This window comes from Panthera leo, chromosome A3 (genome assembly GCF_018350215.1).
Source record: "Panthera leo isolate Ple1 chromosome A3, P.leo_Ple1_pat1.1, whole genome shotgun sequence".
NCBI lineage: Eukaryota > Metazoa > Chordata > Mammalia > Carnivora > Felidae > Panthera > Panthera leo.
Genome location: NC_056681.1, coordinates 136,735,315 through 136,743,883, shown reverse-complemented (window position 1 = coordinate 136,743,883; position 8,569 = coordinate 136,735,315). Strand labels below are relative to the sequence as shown.

The 8,569-nt window shown below is 47.1% G+C and overlaps 1 long non-coding RNA gene across 1 annotated transcript; it reads left to right on the top strand.

The window, feature by feature from the left end:
* The first annotated feature begins 2 nt into the window (after positions 1-2).
* On the top strand, positions 3-7,419 carry LOC122216655. The gene is made up of 3 exons (XR_006201023.1): positions 3-2,639; positions 3,590-4,348; positions 7,259-7,419. It is a non-coding gene; the product is annotated as an uncharacterized LOC122216655 (long non-coding RNA).
* The last annotated feature ends 1,150 nt before the right edge of the window (positions 7,420-8,569 follow it).

Below are 8,569 nucleotides of genomic sequence, written 5' to 3'. Positions count from 1 at the left end.
ATACGGCCCAGGGTGCTGCGCGCGTGCGCACACTTTGCTCCCACGTGTGCCGCTGACGTCGCGGCTGGAGCGCACGTCTCCGGCATTCTGTTTCCGGGGACCCCAAGTCACGTGGGCGTCATTGCTGCTAAGAGCCACTGCCACGTGGGCCGCGATCGGACCCGGTTTTGTGACGCACTTTGGATAATAACTAGGGTCTCTGGCCTTGATCTCTGCGGGCCCCGGGTAGAAGCCCGTCGGGTCACGAGCGATCTGTCCTCCTGTTCCACACAAGCCCTTTTAGATCATTTACCAAGTGGATCCCCTAAATTCTCAAACAAACAAACAAAAAAATTTCTAAGCAAACAACGAGTTTGCTCTGTCAGCAGCGGGGTCTCCAAAATACACAGAACGTGCTGTACAATTCATCCAGCAGGGGGCACCCGACCAGTGAACAGGACAGACCCCCCCAGTTATCCACACCTGCTTCTGGAGGGGCTCCCAGGGGGCCCCACCTCAAACGGGTCTGCGGGAGGCGTTGTGTTCCCCGTCCCCCAAACCATCGTCTGACTACCCCTTCTCACCTCTCCCAACCCCCCCCCCCCCAAGTATTTGCCCCATGAGGTTGTAAGCCTGTTATTAGCCCAGACATGGTGGGGGGGGGGGGCAGTGCACGAACCGAAGGAAGAACAGAGGGAGCAGATGAACTGTCCTGGGGCCATCGGGGGCTTTGCCGGGAAACGTGGCCAGAATTTCTCACAACCTCCTAGGAAGCTGACTCATCTGGAAGAGGGTAGCAAGGAGGCCGTGCATTCGGTGTCCCCTCTTAACATCATTTTAAGGTCACCCGGGAGGAGAGTCTGTCCAGCCGCTGACTGCGCGTGAGAAAGGAAGGCTGTGTTCTCAGTGACACAGACGAGTTGTTCCACACACGGTCCATCGCGGAGACGGGAGTTCTCACCATGTTTTTTGATAGCAAACCCTCAGGTATTGAAAAGCCCAACTCCTCGGTGTCTGGTATCCTGAGACTCAGTTTGTCTGAGGCGCAGTGTCACGGGAGACCCTTCTCTTTGTCTTCCCCCCTTAAGGCATTTCCTCGCCTTGCTCATCTCCCGTCGCACCTCCTCCTGGGAGGCTCGGGCCAGCGTGGGGGTGACACCCTACGCTGCCTCCTAATCGGCCGCCGTGGCTCGCTCTCTCTCTCGGCTCACGTCCTGCTCCAGAAATAGAAGCATTTAACGCAGACCAAGCCCCTCCAGTCCCCCTCCCTGACGCCCTGCCCGCGTTCCTTCTGTCCCGGAGACACACACAGTTGCAGGTGGACGACCTCCTCTCTGGCAGTTCCGCAAAGGTCAGAAAACTGAGACGCAGAAAAAAGAAAATGCCAACCTGGGAATTACTGAATGTGTGTCCGTGCAGAAGGCCAGGCCTTTTAGAAGATAAATATCACAGATGGAGAGAGTGCTCGGGGACCTTTGTGTTGTCACAGTTTACTGCGAGATTTATGAAGTCCACGCTGCTGAATCTGGCCTCCAGTTCAGCACCCGGACATCCTCGAGGCCCAGCTTCGTCTGTTTGCTGCCCCAGACCTATTGCCTCCCTTCCTTCCGCCTGCTCCCCATTTCTGGGATTTGGGGTTCCGTTGACCCGGCTGAGATGGAATGTTCCTTGCTGGGTTTTTCAACTGTGGCCAGGAAGTTGGGGTCATTTTCTGAAGAAAAATAATTTGCCTTCTAGAAGTTTTTAGTAAAAGAAGAACTCTAGAAAGTAGGTTTTGTGATTATCTACGTCTGGGAGAAAACAATCAATTAGGTCAAGGTCTCTGCCACTAACCAGAGGCAATACCAGAGGAAGGAATAACCAGAGGAAAGAAAAGAAGTTGCTAGGCTACATCCGGTAGCTGAAATTTGGGAAATTTCCTCTCAGCTGGATCAGAGAGGAATGTTCCTCAGGAGGGTCACTCGAAACACATCTTGCACGTTGGTACCTGCAGTCGTGTGTCTGACAACGTATTCCATTCTTAATACTGACCTCGGCATTCGGAGCCCCGGGGGGTGGAGTTGGCCAGGTGTGAACGTGCTTTCATATCAGGGTAGCTCAGACTTGGGGCCCCACAGGACAATGGGTGTGGCTCGTGACTCCGCTGTTTCCAGTCTACGTGGTTTTGAGGGTGATCACTAGAAATCACTGAACTTCACAAAGCCCCTCTCTGCCTCGCTTCCACCATGGGCGTAAGGACAAGCCTACACCTTGTGATAGTTGGGAAAATGGAATAACGGGATACAGGCCACATACTTACACTGTGTCCCTCCCGTCCCCAGGTCTGAATTTCTCCTGAGAGATCAGACAGCAAAAACATATGGCACTGAGGGCGATGGCCATAACTGACTTCCCAGCTTCAGACACCTGCCGTGACATCCACACCCATCCACTGCTTCAGGCCTCTGTTTCTCGATGGGCCAGACTGAGCCCAGAGTGTAAACCAGGATCCCCTTAGTGCTGAAGAGCGTCTGGAGAGGGAAACGGAGTCCTTCTGTGAAAAACAGTAACGTTACCGCTGCTTAGCGTCTACAGTGATCAACCGTGATCACGCCGTGTTGGGGACATAAGTGTTTTATTTGACAGCTAACTGCAGGCTAACGAACACACAAAGTTTTCGTGTAAGCGTCTTAAAAGTTACTTCCTTGAGATAGAAGACCAGATAAACGTGTCGATCTGCTTTCTTCTAAAAATCAAAATGGCTGTCAAAAATCATTCTGGTCCTCTCTGTGGTTGAGTTAATCAAAACTTTGCAGTAATTTGAAACACACTGAGAATGTACTGATTTTACAGTAACAGTGGTTTTCCAAAACGGGCTGATGCCGACAAAACATTTGTCATCGGCAGAGTAGGGGTAACGTTGGACCAGTGTGTCTAACTTGAGGGTCTCTGTTGACATTTCGTGAGTAACGTTGGGCCAGTGTATCTAACTTGAGGGCCTTTGTTGACATTACAATTTTTGACAATTTATCTGATATTTTTGTTGTGTTTTGGTTTTATTCTCAAGTGAACCAGACAACCTCACTATGCATTCTCTTGAGATCCAGGGGAAATTGTCATCCTTGCAGGCGTTATCTTCAAAAAGAAATCCTTATGCTGCACGGAAATTTTTTGTAACATTTAACTTCTTGGACTGTTAATTCCTAAGTGGTAATTTATCTTCTTGGGGAAAAAAAAACCCCTCCTAAACGATGTTTTGCTCTTAAGATGTCACATTGGGTGGTGAACGGTGAACCTTACCGGGGCCAGGGGCACATACACTAAAACAGAGCAGCACTGGGTGCGTGCAAGGGTGATTTTTCTCCCACACCGTTCCGCGGTGAAACATCACTGCCATTTTAATTGCTCTGAGCCTCTGTGCCAGTTCCAGTCATATTTTTAATGCCCAATGGACCATGAAGCTCAGAATTTTCACTTCATGGCCTCATCAACAAATTGATCCCTAATTTCCATATGATTAAGAGAAAAATGCCTCTTTTGTAAGAGACTAGCCCTATGTCCAGCAAAGTGATACATGAAAAATAAGAAACAATTCAAGTTGGCTAATGAAAAATTTAATTTCTCTTCACAGAGGTAGGACACAGCCAATCGTCCACATTCACAGGGTTTATGTTGCATTTTCTGCCGTGTCAAGAGAGGAAGAAAAATGGAGCCAAGAACTTGGGTTGTAATTGTAGTCCTCCTCACCTGGGTGTGGTTGTGCACCTGTTAAGAGCTTCATGAGTTCTCATCCGCCCTCTCCTTTCCTGGACCCCAGCTGCTGGAGAAGCTTTAAAAAAATATCTTTCATGAGGAACAAATGCCATTAGTATGAAGACTGTCTTCTATGGTTTTGAGGCAAGATATTAAGGCAGACGTTTGCATTTTCCAGAGACAGGTGCCAGAATGTAGCGAAAGAGAACATAGTAAAAGTCTCCAAATGAGTGCCAAAGGCTTTCTACTCGAAAGAATGTCTGTCGAGTCTGTGCACTATATAAACTAAGAAGAACCTTGGCCCCTGGTGACAAAAATAGGGGTAAGAAGACTGCAGTTCAGCGTCTGCATGGCCCATCTCCTCTCCAGGCGAAACAGTACGTAAGAGGGGACCATCCCCTGCCCTGTCACTGCTGGCACTCCGGTGCAGCTGGCTGGGTGACTGCCTGCTAGGTCCTCGCGGTGGCCGCTGTTATCGGGGCACCGTGGAGACGCCCGGATCCGAGGCCTGCAGAAAGTTCACCGATCCCGATCTCCTCCTCAGGCTCGACTCCAACATCGTGGAACATTTTGTGTCACTTGGCACTGTGTTTATTCTAGAAAATGGAATAGAAGAACAATTTGTCTTGGCCTTAAGGTATCGCCATTTCCCTTTCTTAACTGATTTTGTAAACCAAAATATAAAATACGTAACTATGTGAGGGTATGAGTGTTCACTGAGGTTATCACGGTAGTCATTTCGCAGTACGTAAGTCCATCCGATCGTTACTGGCGCACTTTAAACTTATACAGCGTTATATCTCAGGAAAACTGGGGGGAAATAAAAATGTAATCTTGCTTGAAAAGGCAAGACTCACCGATTTCTGAAGATGTTGGTTTCCTTCGGGCCAGCCACGTAGCCTCTTGGAGCCAAAGTTCCTTAAACTGCGTAAATAAAACACGGGGCTGGTAGTCTTTCCGTGTATCATAGGCTGTCGCATCCTCCAGAGTTGAAAGGCTGGGTGTAAGTGGTTTCACTGGGAATCGTGTTCTGATGTGCGCTTCTCCAAAAAAGAAAAGAAAAGAAAGAGAAGAAAACCAAGAAATGAATTACAAGCCGTGAACGACAAAATTAGAAACAGTACACACACGCACGTGCACGTTCCCGCACACACACGCTGACAACTGCCAGGGATTCAACACTGTTTAACTTCTCTCACGATGCACAGAACCACTAGTGACTTAGAATGTCCTGTCTGCAGCCCTCCCGCCTTTCTCTCTGTTGTTGAAATGGCCAGGGAGGCAGGCACCAGCCCCGTTTACTTACACTTAGAAAACTTCGGGGTTTTCTAGAAGTGTTCAAAGATTTTTTTAAATTATTATTATTTCCTTGAAAAACAGGATTTCTGGGGCTCTGCCCTCTATTGGCTCAGAGATGTATTTTAATAGACCCAATGTATACTGAGGACGGGTCTCAGATTTGGCCTCCTGCGTAGCCACACGAGATGTATTTATTTTTTTATTTATATTTTCAACTGCCTTTGCCCTCAAGGACCTCATTAAAGTGAAAAACGAGCACAGGGAAGACCCAGGCTGCCAACGTTGGCCTTCTGTGTCCAAGACAGAACTCTCATCATCCAGCACGCTCCTGGAGGCCGGAGAGAGCCTCAGGGCACCGCGCAGAAATAAAACAAACAGATGGAAGTTTTGTTTGCATTGAGGGTCACGGGGAAGGCTGACCGCTCATATAGATTTCCTTCTTTGTACCTTAAAAAAACGAGGGTATGTACAGAAAGATAAGGGCTCTGGGGCGCCTGGGTGGCTCAGTGGGTTGAGCGACCGACTAGGGCTCAGGTCATGATCTCACAGTTCGTGAGTTCAAGCCCCGCGTCGGGCTCTGTGCTGACAGCTCGGAGCCTGGAGCCCGCTTCGGATTCTGTGTCTCCCTCTCTCTATGCCCCTCCCCCACTCATGCTCTGTCTCAGAAATAAATAAACATTAAAAAAAAATTGTTTTTAAAGAAAGGTAAGGGCTCCGTGCGCCAGTAAAGGGCAGGCGACCAAACGAAAAATAATGCAATAGTTTCCTGTGGCCAGTAGCGAAGCCCATGATTGTAACATGCAATTAAATGCAATTAATAAGCTGTACGACCCGGACATAAAAACTAGAGCTGGAGGCATTCCAGGATCGCGGAATCTGGGGCGAGAACTAGCAGGACTCCGCCTCGCTGTTCGAAAAGGTCCAAAAGGCCCGAGTGAATACATGGTGAGTCCTCGCATGGCAGAAAGAGAGATGACAGCTTTCTCTCTCCTCTTCTTATAAGGGCATTAATCCCATTATGAAGGTGGAGCCCTTACTACCTCATCACCTCTTATAGACCCTACCTCCTAAAAGCATGACCTTGGGGGTGAGGGCTTCAGCCTACCGACTTGGGGGCACACAGACATTCAGTCTGTGGCAGCTTAGGTTCCTTTAAATTTAAAATAGGCTTAGGGGTAAGCCAGGAGAAGACTGTGTGATAGGACTGTTTTGGGGAAGTAGGGTTTAATGGTCCCTATGTCCTTCTTCTGGACGTCTCTGTCAGTCTGAATGCCTGGTTGATACTTGGGGGTTTCTAGGGCATTCCGTGTTACTTAACTGTTTTCATTTGGAACGGCCAATATGGGGGCGACAACCAATGGCGATGAGAATACTGGTATAATAGCAATCGAACTCTTACTCCAAGGCAAGTATTGCGGTCCACACCTCATATGAAGTGCCTCACTACACATTCACTTTCCCTTTGGGACATGCATGTCGGGAACCACGTGTAAGGAATAAACACACTGAGATAGGCTTGTGTTTTCACAGGAAAGAGCTAAATGGAGAGGTAAAGAAGTATGTCTCATAGTGGACCATTAGGTGATTTAGTAGAGCCAGGAGGGCACTGTTATTGGAGCCAAAGAACAGAGGCCAATGCCCCCCTCCATTTCTAGTCCTCTCTGTCCTTTGTGTCAAAGTCAATTATGCCTATTGGAATGAATTCCTTGACTCTCTTACCTTGAATGTACTTGGCTTCCTTAAATCATGGAACCATCGCTTGGAGAAAGGCCCAGTGAAGTCCTCTTGCCCATATTGCCAGACTGGGCCCTGTGGAACCAAAGTGCGTGTGAACGCGTTCGGAAATGGCCATGCGTCCTGCATGTTCCACACAGAGTGCCAGACAGAAACACCAGGATGCTTTAATGCCTCAGCAGTTCCCAAAGCACTAAGCTCTATGTTTATGGCATGTGATTCACTGGTTCACCATAGAAATGACGAGAACATAAACAGATAGGGATTTCTTCAAGGTAAACCGGAAAATCAGGGGGAGAGCAACGGATTGTCTCCAAATATGCTATTGATCAATGCCAAATAGAAACCTGTTTTCTAGTCACCTCTAATACAGACCTTTGGAAGAGTTTAATATTTAGTTGGCGATATTGTCAAATGCTATAGAGAGACATTTTTAAGTATATGTGGATTTTATTCCATGGATTTTCATATGATTACAGTGACTTCTTCTTTTTTCTCTTCTCCTCATTAACAGGCACTTTATTCATTTGGTCTCGATATCAAGGTTAAACAGAACTCGACTGCACTTCAGCCTTTATATTCACAAGGTTAAACGTAACATATGCTCCGTTCTTGGGCCCTAATTACGCTCCTAACCATTTGCCTCGTGTATCATAACTCCCGAGTATGCTGTGAGAGGAAGAAATTAGAAATTTAACAATTTTCGAAAGACTCAAAATCCAATTAGATAATCATCTGATTTATATGCTAAGTCTTCACAGTGAAGCACAATGTAGAAAAATGAGCTGTAATTGTTTTGGGAATGTTCCAGAGACACCAGAAAGACATCATTTACAATAAATTATTATGGCTTCCTTTTCCTTGTTGTTTCTTTATGTATTGTAATTACAATATTGATTATCTCTGAAGGATTAGTCCACGACTAAGTGAACATAACCTGCTTTGCCTGGTTAAATCAGCAAACGCTACACGTTATTGATTCTTCACATTTTGTACCAATTACTAACCAGAAAGTAACTGATCACACATCCTGAGCTTATCGGTAGATATTTTGGATTTATGAGAATTCCTTCATGCTAATGTGAAACCCATTTTCCCCAATGCAGGTGGAATGCTTCACCGGATAAACAATTCATCGAGGCTGGCATTTTGTTTTTTTTCTGTCTGCTGAGAAACAAACACTGGGAAGACCTATAGAAACGCACAGGTTTTAATATTCACACTCGTACCCTGACCAAGTACCGTAGACGTTTAAGGACAATTCTAATAACTTGCTTAGTATTTCATCCCAGAATTTCCCTGAGGAAATCCCCAGGTCGGAAGCACTGTTCGCACACTCTCATTGCAAGAACGTGGAGCCTTGAGTTTCAGATTCTTCTTAGAAAAGTGGCGGGGTAGCCTGACGGGGGAGCGTGGCAGACTGACCAAGATCACGCACCGCCAAGCCCCAACCGAGGGCTCGCGATCGTCCGTCCACTGGGCGCAATGCGGTGGCTTAGTCTGAATTTGTTGTTCAGCTGGATGAAAAGATAATCCTTAACTCTGTAGCTATTTTTAAATGACTTTCCTGTTCAAGTGAAAGGAATCGTCCCCAGTCAAGCAGGTGCATTGACATTTAATGCAAAGACTACCTCTGGGGCAAGAAGGAATTATCCATAATTCAGGGTCCTTTATGCAGACTTCCAGGAGCCTGCGAAGTACTTTTCCTTTTCAAATGGTTGCATCACAGACTCATTTTCACACTCTAACCATTTCCTGGGGTTTCCAGGGTGTCTTTAAGTTTATGTATTTTGAGAGAGAGAGAGAGAGGGAAGGGTAGAGAAAG